At 36.2% G+C, this 14,167-nt stretch overlaps 1 protein-coding gene and 1 pseudogene across 1 annotated transcript in view; one reads left to right on the top strand and one right to left on the bottom strand.

Annotated features, from left to right (window-relative positions):
• The window catches only part of NRXN1 (neurexin 1), a 1,407,118-nt gene that overhangs the window by 97,499 nt on the left and 1,295,452 nt on the right, over positions 1 to 14,167 (bottom strand).
• LOC105805884 lies at positions 7,877 to 8,791 on the top strand (annotated as a pseudogene).

The raw sequence follows: 14,167 nt of genomic DNA, 5'->3' as shown, positions 1-14,167 counted from the left end.
CTTTTGACCTGCCCGAGTAAGAGCCACTAAAGAGACTCTCAGATACATTGTTATTTGAATAAAAATTAAAGGTACAAAGTTTAAATTGTTTATAGGCTATATCCAGGGTACACACACACACACAAATGGTTTGAGATGCAAAGGAAATTTTGTGGCTGAATCTGAGAAGGACTGATTTCAAAAGGGGGACTAGTTTTGTTAGGTACAATTTTGTACATTTTTCCTATCAAGTCTATGTATTACTTTGTAATTTAAAATTAATTAAACTAATGGTACCTATATACATTTAGGTTTAGAAGAACATGACCGGTAGATGTTTTGAGGGAAAATGTTGGGAGGAGAGAAGGGGAGATAGAGGGAAAGGTAGCCTGCTTTTTTCATGCAAAGAAAATAGGAGCAGAGGACAAGGGAAGTGAAATACAGGTTGTGGTAATCTTAGCTGAAGACCTCCACATCCCATATCCACTTCCAGTTCTTTCATCTCTGAATGTAAATAATCATACAACCTTGCATGTATTAAGAGCTTCACAATTTATAAGACAATTCACCTAAGTTATCTCTGATTCTTAGAGGTAGGAATGTGAAATGTTGAGAAGTAAATGATTTGTCTGTTTACCCAGGCTTGGCTAAATTAACCCCTTCAAGCTTTAGTTTTCTTAGCTAGATACAATTAGAAAGAAGTGGCAGAGCTAAGCTTGAATCTTAATTTAGGGTATTGTTTACTACTGCTTCAGAGGCAAGATAATGTGCGTGTTTTTACCAATAATGGTGTAGGGCTAAAAAAAAGCAAAATCAATTTTTCGCAAACTTATGTCAATCAAAACTCCAAACTTGGCTTACAGATTCTATTGTTGACTTTTGTTGCTGTTGTTCAGATTCCTATAACTTAAAGAAATATAAACTTTTTAAAAAAGAACTGACCAAATTAAGGGCTAATAATTTTCATAATTAAAGAATTTTTTATTTTATATAAAATTACTCTAAATCAGTGTTTTAGGGGGTGATTCCCCCCCTCCAAGGGGTACATTTGACAGTGTCCAGATACATGTATTGTCATCACAACTAGGAGATGCTACTGGCATGTATTGGGCAGTGGCCAAGGATGATGCTAATCATTCTATCAATACAGTGTACAACGCAACCCCCACCACAAAGAATTATCTGGCTTTAAATGTCAATAGTGATGAGATAGAGCAGCAGTCCCTAACCTTTTTGACACCAGGGACCAGTTTTTCATGGAAGACAAATTTTGCACAGAAGGGGGTTGGGGGCGCCGGAGCTCTACGGCCTAGGGGTTGGAAATCAAAGAGATAGAAAAGTCATGTTCTAAATGCTAATCTTTTCTACCTTCTTTACCAAAAAGGTTACAAACACATTCTGTATTGTGAAGTATTTATTGTAAAGTGGCAAAAAAAGTAAGTTTAAATGGAGAGGAGAAGAGACACAAGGACCAAGCCCTGAGTCTCTCCAAAGTTAATTAGTTACAGAGAAGAGGAAGAAACAGCAAATGAGGATGAGGAGACAGAAGGACAACTCAAAGTGTGGTGACCTTGGAAGCCAATGGTAAAAGTGTATTAGAAAAGAGATTAGGGTCAATTTGTTCAAATGCTACTGCTAGGTCAAGTAATCTATTCTTCACATTTTTTTTTAATTTAAACAAAGTGAGAAATTAATTTTATTGAAATTAACAATACAATACAAATGACTTGGGGACCTTATTCTTCCACATGATATTTGGATTTTTATGTATTTATTTTGAGACAGAGTCTCACTCTGTTGCCCTGAGTAGAGTATCGTGGCATCAGCCTAGCTCACAACAACCTCAAACTCCTGGACTCAAGTAATCCTCCTGCTTCAGCCTCCTGAATAGTTGGGACTACAGGTATGCATCACCATGTCAGGCTCATTTTTCTATTTTTAGTAGAGACAGGGTCTCACTCTTGCTCAGGCTGCTCTCAAATTCCTGAGCTCAAGTGATCCTCCAGCCTCGGCCTCCCAGAGTGCTAGGATTATAGGCATGAGCCACCACATCCGGTTGATACTTGCATTTTTAAAAATATGATCAGAAAAAGTAGTATTTACAGGGATCACAGTGGGGCTAGTTGAGGGAAATATATGAAGTAGAGGAGCTTTTTGTGTCCCTCAAATTACAGTTCTTAGGCTACTTATGGTCTTAGGCTAGTTAACAACAAGGCAAGCTTGTAAACAAGCAAGCACACAAATCTTATCTTGGACCATTGCCCATTGTAGCTTGCAGAGGAGATAGAGTGCCACCATCTCTCCCTAGAAACTGTCTGCAGATCTTGTTCTCAGGCTCCCACCAAGTCTTTCCATCCATTGATAAGGTTTCTGAGAACAGAGTTCTCAGGACCAGCTATAGGCGTTTTCCCTCCTGTGACCCGTCATGACAATTCCCACACTTCGCCAAAGTTTGTGGTGTTCAGGGTCAATGCAGCAAGGCTCAGATGGAGCCACCTGGCACACTAGGACATTTAAGCAGCTTCTAAACTAATGCTCTTGTTGACACAAAAGTACTGCAGAAAAACAGCTGGCAGGGGCAGGGGTGGAGGTGGGAAGAGACAGATGGTGGGGGAAGCCATAAGAAGAAAAGAGAGGTCAGGGTCATAAAAAAATAGAGACAGATCCATGGATATTGTTACATACTCTATGGTGTGAGGGTACATTACATGTCATAATTCTCTTAAAACTAGATAGATTTTTCACAACTTCAAGAGGTTTTACAGCTCGAACAGTCCAACTCCTTCATTTTACACATGATGGATTTTTAATGCAGAGAGGTTAAATAACTTGCCCTAAATTAAGTGACAATAGCATTCTTTACCATTCTATCAACAAATGAACATGATATTAGCAAGTTTCAAGAGGCTTTCAAAAAACACCATAAACATCAACCAGAATAAGACTTAGAGGAAGGGGGAAAGCTGATGTCAAATAACAGACAGCCAAGACTCCAAAGCTTTCTCCCTCCTGAACTGACGCTGGAGTAAGGCATCGAAAGGCTTTGCTCTTGGGGAGACAATGATCCTTCAAAATATTCCACCAAGTATTTACAGGTTATGAAATACAAAAGGAGAAGCTTTGATTATTCTTTCAGAAAAATTTGAGTGGCTGTTGAAGATTTTTTTAAAATGCAAATTCTCATATGTATTTGCACCACAGTCATGATGAATGGGAAGTGGGATGCATGGCTGACTTTTAAGACATATGTCAGAAAGTGAGCTCCAGTTGAGAGAGAATATAGTATAGGGAAATATTTTGGACCATTTCCTTTTTTTAAGAGAAGAGAAAAATAGAAGTAGTGGAAAATCCTAGTGGATTGTCTTTTTATTATTATTATTATTATTTTCTGCTTTTTTGCCTGATAATGACAAATATTTTGAGGACACTGAGTACTACTAACCTCCTCTTAATTATTCATTTAATATTTGCAAGTATAGGTCAAATATAGGAAGAAAATTAATGTCTAACTGAGTAAAATTCCACATAGTCTTATGGTTTATTTTTTCATGCCAGTCTATTCTTGTGGGTTTTATTTTTTTACACCGATTATTTAAAAAGCAAAAAGAAACAAAAAATTGGTCTCATATAATCTTTTCAATGCCGTTATACCATAAAAATCATTATATTAATGTTAAAATACAGAAATTGAGATTCAGAGGGATTAAATAATATATATATATATATATCCATGAAGCTAGTGCCACTGAAAATCTGCTGACTATATATGAAATTCTCTTTCCAAATCAGAACTGCCCCTAGTGTTCTACAATAGTTGTTCTCAAAATTTATTATGCATAAGAACCAACAAGGAACATGTCAAACATCCAGATTTCTGGGCCCTCCCCTAGAGACAGATTCCCATTCTGACTTAGATGGATCTCAAGGGTCTGCACTGTTAAGCATTCCATCTCCATCTTTCAAGAACCTTGGAGGACATAGGAGTTTCAAATTCAGAATTCTTCTTCAGAAAAAGCCATCTCAACAAGATTTTTAATGAATAGAAATGAGAAGCTTTTTTTTAGCTAAAAAGAAAAGGTGGTAGGAATAGTGATAACCAAGAGAGAAATTGGGACAGAGAACAGCTTCACAGCAAAAAAGAAAAACGCAGGTGATTCAGAGCCATCCATTAAGGAATAGTTTTCCAAATTGGACTTTACAAAGTAAAAATATTTTAGTTGAAAATATTTTTGAGCAAAAAAAATTAATGTACATAGAAGAAATGTGCAAATAGCAGCATTTAATGTAGGATGACACTTTTATACTCACAAATAGACACAGCACTTGGCTGAATTGGTCCCTACCTCACTGCTGCTCTTAGAAACTATGAATGTGCAGGTATCCAGGCAGAGCCATTTTGCATATCCTGGGAATTCATCTGTACTGAGGGGTTTTCCTTGGATGGCTTTCTTGACCTCTAAAGAGAGGTAAGCTTTCCTTTATAAGATCAGATAACCCTAACCCACTGAAATCAGATCAAAATATCCTAATTGTTTGACAATAAAACTACCCAGAAAAAAAAAATCCCTAGCCCATTTAATGTGCAACAGTGACTGAGGAAGATGAGAGGAGAGTGCACTGTACAGACATCCTCCAATCACTGTGTTTCTCCTAGCTGGCTTCTAGGTTGGAGAGTTTAAGGTCAAAGGGTAATGGTGCTAAAACGTACTCATTTCAGACTAATCTCTTTAGGATCCATACTGCCAGTCCCTAACTCAGTGTTTACATTTTTTGAGCTTTTTGGCATGCTACACACTTCTGTTACTTTGACAGAAGGACAACAAATTGTTTACTTTGATCCAACCTCAACACCCAAGGTAAAGGTTAATAAGGAACTGCCACTTTCAGGACAATGCTTTTTACCAAACAGAAGTCAGGGACCACATACATATTTTTGGTGGCTGATTGATAAAAATTATTAATCTAAAAAGCTATAGTCCATGATTAAATTCATTAGAAGGAAGGAAAGAAAAAAAGAGAAGAAAGGAACACAAGGAGGGGGGAAGAAAAAGAAAAAAAGAACACAAAAACCTTACACGTAGTTAAGATATATGAGAAACTTTTGTTTGTCAGTGAGTATAGCTTGTCAGGTATTATCAAGTGTGAGTCCTCTTCCTCCCCACTTTCCCCCATTCTTGATAAAAGACCACAGGATGATAATGTTAAGCAACAAGAATGACTTGGAGAAGACACTTACACAGAAGGCCACAGAACCTATGCATGAATGCAAGCATGTGCACATACAAAATTCACATGGAGTGAATCCTGTCAATTAAAAAAACTGTGAAATCTGAGCTGGAAACAAAGCTCAGCTTGGACTGAATATAATATATAAGAAAATCAGTGAACAGAAGTTTTCAAATGGACCCATATAAATACAATGTTCTAAGAGAACATATCAGCAGGCAGAGAACTTATTTCTTGTAGGTGTTATACTTTACAGCAATGGTTTCCCAAATTTAAGGTGCCTAAGAATTAGGGTGCTTGTTAAAAGTGCAAAGTTTCTGGCCCCACCCTGATCTAATGAATTATAATTTCCAGGGATGAGGGTAAAACACTGCATGTATAGCATGTAATCCAGATGATTCTGATATAGGTTGTTTTAGACCTTATTTTGAGACACACACTCCCCTACGTACATATGGTCAAGAATTGGATTCTGTGCCATCATGCTGTGATATCAGCCTTGGATATGCTAAATAATCCAATCCATTATTAAACACATGTATTTTATTTTGGGAGATGGAAGGTTGGTAAATCTAGAAAGATATTAGGAATGATGGGATGGATAGATTCTGAAAAGATTTCCTGGAATAGACTGCATTCAAGTTGGGCCTTGAAAAATGGTAAATTATTTTACCAAAGCATTGAAGTGTATAAAAGTGCTTTTCTTTAAAATTTTTAAAATTTATTATGTAAATGACAAGTTTCTTTATCTTTTCAACTGGAGAGCCAAGCAGTGCTTCTAGCACATGTGAAATGGTCAATAAGTGTTAGTTGAATTAGTAAATGATATGACCACAACAAAGTAAATTTATTAAAGAAATCACTCACAATCCCACCACCTTGTCAAAACTTTATATGATGTTGATGCTGTTGTTTTGATTTTTCACGTGAGATCTTTCTTGATTTCTTATCTGTATACATACATAATTTTATTTCTTATACTAAAGATATAGTTTTATTCTGTTTTGTAAGTAATATGATGGCACATGCATTTTCCATCTTGATTTAGAATATTAATGATTATCCTAGCAGCAATAGAATGATCAAACTGATATGTTAATTTACATAACTATTCCATATTTTTAAGATAATGGACCCATTCCTATTTTGAATTCTGTCATTATAAAATAACACTTTTCTTCTTTTGTATTTCTCTCATAACATAAATTCCCATAAGTGGGATTACTGGACTGAAGACATAAGTGTTTTTATAGATCTTGAAACAATCTGCCAAACTATTTTTCAAAAGACTCGTTCTAATTTGCACATTGTCTCCAGTATGCTGTGTTCTATAACATCTTCATTGGTGTGAACATGTTGTCTATTCTATGTGGGGATGCCCTTTTCCCATTTAAATAAAAACATTTCTGGTAAACTCCTACACACCTATTTTGTACCAAGCTCAAATGCTATTCTTTCTTGCAGCCTCCCCAACACCCCTAAGAAGAGTTAGTTAGTCATTATTTCCATTGTAGGTTTCCATAATACTTGGTAATAATACTATTTTTAGCCCTTATCAAATAGTTCTGAGTTTGTTGTAGTTTGTGTATTTCTTTCCTTCCTCCTAGATTATTAGCGATTCAAGGGGTGAGCCTCTGTCTGCTTCATCTTTGAAACCTCAGCCTCCAGCACAGGGCTATATTAGACAGTCAATAAAGGCTAGTTAAGCAAATGAAGACTAAATGAATGAATGTGTCAGGGTGATGGTCAATTTCAAGCCTATGGCTATACATTTAGGTAAAAATGATTTCCTTCCTTAATTGTAGGCCAACTAGTCCTAGGAATACTTATATTTTCATAGATAATTTTTTGTAATATTTTTATATTTATATATTTTGTAGGTCTACATTTTTATATTTTTGCTCTTCTACTTTCAGGGCCAGATGGGCCAATTACTGTGACATGCTGTGAATCAGATCTCTGACTCTTTTAGATAATAACTTTTGGGTACACTGAAGTCAGAAAATGTCTCTAATTCAAAAAGAAGCACCTTTTATGAATTAAACTTTAGGACTAGCAAACAGAATTAGAAATTACCTGTGGAGACCATAGCATATACATGGCCCCACCAAAGAGAGAAATAAATTTAAAAATAACTGATGATACTGAACTATTTTACAACATATAATCAATAATTATTCTAACATTTTATATCACTTTATGCATTTTGTTGCATTTTTACATACATTCTATCATTTTATCCTTACCAAAAAAAGATAAGAAATACAGATAAGGCAAGTACATTATAACTGTAATTTGAAAGATAAGTAATCTAATGCATAGAAATGTGGCTAGCAAGTGGAAAAATCAGAGCCAGAATCCACAGATTTTGCGTCACCATTTTAGCCTCCATTCTAGAAAAATCACTAGACCCAACTGAATTTTGTTAATTAACCAAATTGAGAAAATGAGTTTTGAAACAATATAAACTAAACTATATTTAAAAACAAACAAAAACTTTGCTAGCAATAAAAACAGTTTTTTCCCCAAAAAGAATGCTTATGAATCATTGAAGGCCGCCAGTGGGATTGGAAGAGCCTCTGCCTGGAAGTTACCACCCCTCTTCAGGAGCTCCTGAACGTGCGCTCCCAGTTCCGGAGGGCTTGGGAAGGCAGCAGCTTGTCCTCACCTCATGAGTTGCCCGAAGTCTGGGATGCAGGTGGGCAAAGCTGGGCCCGCAGCTGCAGCAGGCTGAACACCCCGGCCGCTCAGCAACCCCGCCAGGCGGCGCCTCACAGTTGATGACTGAAATCGGGCGTCCTCTGGGCAAGGAGAGAAATTTGGGAATGTGTACCTGGCTCGGCTCAAGGAAAGTCATTTTAGTGTGGCCTTGAAGGTTCTTTTCAAGTCTCAGATAGAGAAGGAGGGCGTGGAGCACCAGCTGCGCAGGGAAATTGAAATCCAGGCGCATCTACAACGCCCCAATATCCTAAGGCTGTACAATTACTTCCATGATGCCGGCCAGGTATACTTTCCTAGAATATGCTCCAAGGGGTGAGCTCTACAAGGAGCTGCAGAAAAAACAGAAATTAGATGAGCAGCGAACAGCCACGATAATAGAGGAGTTGGCAGATGCCTTGACTTACTGCCATGACAAGAAAGTGATTCACAGGGATGTTAAAACAGAAAACCTGTTTCTGGGATTCATGGGTGAGGTGAAGATTGCAGATTTTGGCGGGTCTGTGCACACTCCCTCTCTGAGGAGAAAGACAGTGTGTGGAACGCTGGACTACTTGCCCCCAGAAATGATCGAGGGGAGAACACATGATGAGAAGGTGGATCTGTGGTGCATTAGGGTGCTCTGCTATGAGCAGCTGGTGGGAAATCCACCCTTTGAGAGCGCCTCCCACAATATGAGACCCAGAAGACACAGGTAGATGTGAGGTTCCCCCTATCAATGCCTTTGGGGGCCCAGGACTTGATCTCCAAGTTTCTCAGATACAATCCCCAGGAGTGGTTGCCCCTGGCCCAGATCCTGGAGCACCGCTGGGTCCAGGCCCATTCCTGGAGGGTGCTACCTTCCTCCTGTGCTCAGATGGCTTACTGAGCCCTGTCTGCCTCTGTTCCTTGCTGTTTGTTTAGGGAGCTCTCCTGGCTCTGCTACCTCCTCTGTCTTCTTTGTTTCTTCTAAGATGCAAGATGCTAATTAATAAAAGCTGAATAATTTTGTACCAAGAAAAAAAATATATATCCAAAGGCTCTTATTGAAGTTAGTGGCAGGTGAGGGGGCTGCTATCCTTCCTCTCTGGTGCCTCCTGGTAATTTTTAGAGCTTGCTCTTAGGAACACACCATACTGAACAATTCATTCACTTAGTCAGCCAATCATTCAACTAATACATATTACAGCCTAACTAGTTACAAAGAATTGTGGGAAATGCAAATAATATAAGAAAGAGTCCTTCTTCAAGACTCTCTCTCTCTCCACCCCCCTCCCCCCATGCAGTATATTATAAATGCCACAGAAGTTATGCTGCATAGTTAGCATTCTGAAAGTTCTGAGAGGAAGGATGACTTCTAGGCCCAAAGCCTGGATTGAGTTCCTGATGTTCACCTAAGAAACAAAATGAGGACACGTGGATTTTGGTTCTTATTTTGTGATTTTGTATACTACAAACCAATTGATCTGCTTGTGTTGGGGTGTCCTTTTCTGTGAAATGAAAGGATTAAATCGGTTTTGCTAATCAGATGCACTCAATATGTGACTATAGGGGAGAGAGTAGGGAGAACAGGGGTGGTGAACCAGACAGATCTGGTTTTGTGGCCTAAACGTGGGGGCTTAGATCAGCTAGTTAGCCCAACCTCTCGTAGTCCTAGCCTCTTCATCCATAAAATGAAAACAATGGCAATATATAACTTCTGAAAATTTTCTTAAGATATAAATAAGATAAAATATAGCAGAGAGAAGGGCACAGATTCAATGGTCAACAAAGTCATAATTGTTATTAACTATTAACATGAAAAAGTTGCTTCTAGGTATTACATATTATTTAAAGTCTATCATTCTGTATAATTTATTTTTGACATTATTTTCTTCACTCACCATGGAAGAAATTAGTGTTCTATATTTAATGAAAGCCAAAGGCTTTGGTTTGGTAAATACTATTCTTAAAATTTTCCTCCTTTTCAAATTATGTACAGTTTCATGCAAAGCCTGGGGAAGATGCTATGTTTTTATTTTTTAATGTACTAGATTTTGCCCATACCTTTTGGAAAATGCTAGGCTTTATTTCAGTTGTGATTTGTATGTGAACGCTAGTTAGATCAATCAAAGACAATGAAGTGATTAGTGTGCACTGAGTTTAGTCACTTTTATAAATGCTACATTAATTGCTTTAGAGATTCTCAGTTTCACTTCCACTCTGACAAGCAAGATAAATGGAGTTCATGAGCGTGACACACTGCCAGGCACCTCCCCAGCAACCTGGCTACAACATCTTCTTCTTCTTTGCACTTAAGATGGCATACTGGGATGCAACTAAATGAAAGTGATGTTATCATAATCTTGAATCTACACTGCTTGTTATTTAAAACAAAAAAACTTAATTATTCAGTCACTTTGGAAGTTAAACCATTATTGGTCATACATTACTTGCAACACGCTTCACATCTGATTGGGACAGAACAATTGTAACAAATTATGGTACAGAATCAGTCCACAGCAAGACCCAAGGACATATACTTGATTTGTGAAATAATCAAAAGGCCATCATTTACTCTTTGAAAAAAAGAATGTGTTATATTCTAGAGATCACTACTATAAAAGAATAAAAATATTTCATCTCACAAACTGTGAAAAATTTAAAAGAATGTTTACTTAATATGTTACTTGGATCTAAATGACATGACAAATTGTCCAGAAGCCCAGAAGACACACAGGGTACATATGTTTATCATAAGTAATCTATCATTTCTCTAAAGCAGTAGTTCTTAGAGCCCATTTTTCTCTTAAAAATAATGGAAAATTCCAAAGACATACTGTTTATGTGTATTATATATATGGATATTTACTGTCTTAGAAATTAAATGTGAAAAAGTTGAATATTTAACTCATTTAAAAGTAACAATAATAAATTCACTAATGTTAATATAAAATTTAAAAATAACTATATTTTTAAAACATAATGTTTGAAGAGAATAATATTGTTTTACATTTTTGCAAATCCTTTAAATATTAGAAGACATCTGGGTGCTCATATCTGTTTCTGCATTCGATCTGTTGTAATATCACAAGTCAGGTAGTCTCTGAAAAACTCTACTATACCCTCCTGAAAAAATGAGGAGGAAAAAGGCAAATAATTTTTTTCTTTTAATGTTTGTTGACATATAATAGTTGTACATGTTTATGGGATACAGAGTGAGATTCTGATACATGTATACGATGCATATGATCAAATCAGGGTAATTAGAGTATCTATCACCTCAAACATTTATAATTTTTTAGTGTTGGGAACATTCAAAATCTTCTATTCTAGCTTTTTGAAAATATACAATAAATTATTGTTAACCATTTTTACCCTACAGTGCTATAGAACACTAGAACTTATTCCTCTTATATATCTGTAATTTTGTATCCATTAACCAACCTCTCCCTATCCTCCCTGATCCTACCCCTTCCCAACATCTAATAACCACAATTCTATTCTTTACTTCTATGAGCTTGATTTTTTTAGCTCCCACATGAGTGAGAATATGGGGTAATATTTTAGTATTATTATGAAAATAGTTTTGACCTCGCTGAAATGGTTGTACAAACAATCCCCACCCCTCGCCTCCCAGAGCTCCTGGACCATACTTTAAGAAGTGCTGCTCTAAAGTTTTATAATATCTAAAGACTACATTCATTATTATTTTTGGTATCTAATTTACATTTATGTTATGTCTTTGTTTCCCTAATAGGGAAACAAAGCTTCCTGAAAGCTTCTTTGAAAGCTTCTTGATGGAGAAAATCATGTATCACAAATCTTAAATATCCTTTACAGCATGTGGTAGGACTGCCTGCAACCACAGTACACATGAACAAGTAATATTGATTAGTTGATCCATGATGCCTATGGTCCCTTTAGTGACCTTTAAATATATAACATAGTAGTATTTGTACAGTTTGTCAAATTTTCAGCCTCTTATGCCAACATTCTACCTAAATAGGAGAAACTAATGGTATCTGAATTTATTCTTGATGAAACAAATTATTTTCCTAGGCAGCATCTGTAATTTTTGGAAGAGAGGTATGAGAAGAGAAGGTAGAATTCTAGGGAAGTTATTATTATATATATTTTTTTTTTTCCTGTAAAATTTGCCTTAACACTTCAGTCAGGTAGTATTTTAAGACTTAATCATTTTGTATGTTTAGTTGTGATTTCACAATTACAAAACAATGAAAAGCAAATACCATAAAAATAAATGTCAGTGTGAATTAAAAAGAAGCTATAGTTTCATACCTCTGAATGGAAATAAAAATGTAACAAATATTCTTACTATTTTTATTTATTCCACTTCAAAATCAGATCCTTTAAGAGACATCTGCTTAGTAACTGAGAAATGAAACAGTTATACATTCATCCCTGCTGAATCGTTCCAAAGTGAGATGGCTGGAAAAATATATGGTAAAGGATGAAACAGTCCTCCTAAATTAAAGGCTTTATTACATAATAAATAATTTCTTTGACTCTCACAAAATGGTTCTATTATCTCCTAATCTTGGAAACCCACAGAGAAAGACTTAGTATCTACCATTACTTTGGTAATCTGTTAACTGTTTTGACTATTCTGTTAGAAAAACAGTATATACTGGAAAAAAAAGAGTCTTTCCTATTAGAATCTGGGCAAACAAAATAGCTTCTAGACTAGGGAATAAAAAGAAGAGTCACCCATTTGAATTGACTCTTCCTTTATCATGAGTCATACGACAGCAGATATGCTAGTCTTCTTTTGCTTTCAGAAGAGGTCTACGTTACCTAAACTCATGTCGGAATCACTAAGTACAAGGCATCAAGGCTTGATGGCTCAGTAACAGAGTTCTCTTAGATATTTTATCCTGAAAACTAATTTTGCTCTTGACCCATGTAGATTCAAAAAAGGCCCTGAAGCCTGCCTACTTACACTTACAACGTATTGAACTGTCACTGTACAAGTAAATTTGGGAAGCAAGGGATGGGAGAAGATTATGGATAATTAATATTTGAACTATAAAACATATATGCCTGAGATTATTAACAAATGTTCATTGATGCAATTATGAATTATTACAACAGAATTAATCAAGAAATCTAAATAAACTAAATTGCAAATGCTGACTAACTAAGCTTATAACAAATTAATTTAAAAAACAAAACTATCATCAATCAAAAACTATATCCAGCAGAAACCAGGTACAAATTCCCACTACCTGTTCACATGCATGTGAAGTAGGAATTTGTAGCACTGCCTAGCAGAATGTGGTAGCCAGAGTCTAGATTATTCAGTTTGAATTCTGAGCAACTGTCATTGTATGCTATTTTTAGCTTATTAATGCTAAGATTATTTAATTCTTAATAAACTGGTAGGTAGCCCTTAATTGTACTGTGAAAAATTCAAGTTCAATGGCTTGTGTTCCACTTGTCTATAAAAAGCAAATAAAGGATTTACATTTCTGGTCCAGGTTGTGATCCATCAAGTGCAACCTTCGGGTCTTTAGGCCAAGGATCTATATTTGAAATCATTGCTTTAAGGCTTATTAAATCTCCATGGAAAAAGATCAAAGAAGTCATTCAACAAATATGTGTTGGGTATACTAAGTGGCAGTCCTATTTAAGATTCTGTAGATGCAGTAGAGAGCAAGACAATAACACTCCTTACAGAAGTCTACCTTCTATTCAAAGGAAGTCAGAAAACCAACAGCTGCCCAACAAAGCACTGTCAATGACCTCCAGTGAGAGACCACTAGGAACACACCCTCAGTTGAACGAGTGGGTTTATTAATTGTTGTAGAAAGGAAAAACACACACCACATGGAACTGTGAAGCATCTTAGTAAGAAAGCATTAGAAAAGACTTATTAAAGAGTTCGGGCATATGTTGGGTGATTCTGGGGAGGGTTTAAGAAAGCAGTGCTTTGTTCTGGATTGGATGCTATCAGGAAGTAGAAGCAATTCTAGGGTAAGATATCTTAATAAATCTTACCTACGGCAAGAGCAGACTAGAGTGAGAATGAAGCTATGATTGGTAAAGAAGTAGTATTCACTTATTTTAACCAAGAGATGGTTGGATATTTTGTGGGTTATATAGTGACTCTGATTTTATCTGTTTTTAAATGAAATAACGATGTGGACATATTTTGTCTCACTTTATCATGGTCTTAGAGTGACCGTGCCTCATGCTGCTATTCTGTGAGATTGTTTCTGTGGAACAGGTGAATAACATGATATACCTGTGAGCTCTAGGCAAG

This window comes from Propithecus coquereli, unplaced genomic scaffold (assembly GCF_000956105.1).
Source record: "Propithecus coquereli isolate 6110/MARCELLA unplaced genomic scaffold, Pcoq_1.0 Scaffold136, whole genome shotgun sequence".
Classification (NCBI taxonomy): Eukaryota; Metazoa; Chordata; class Mammalia; order Primates; family Indriidae; genus Propithecus; species Propithecus coquereli.
This window is presented reverse-complemented; position numbering and strand designations above follow the sequence as displayed.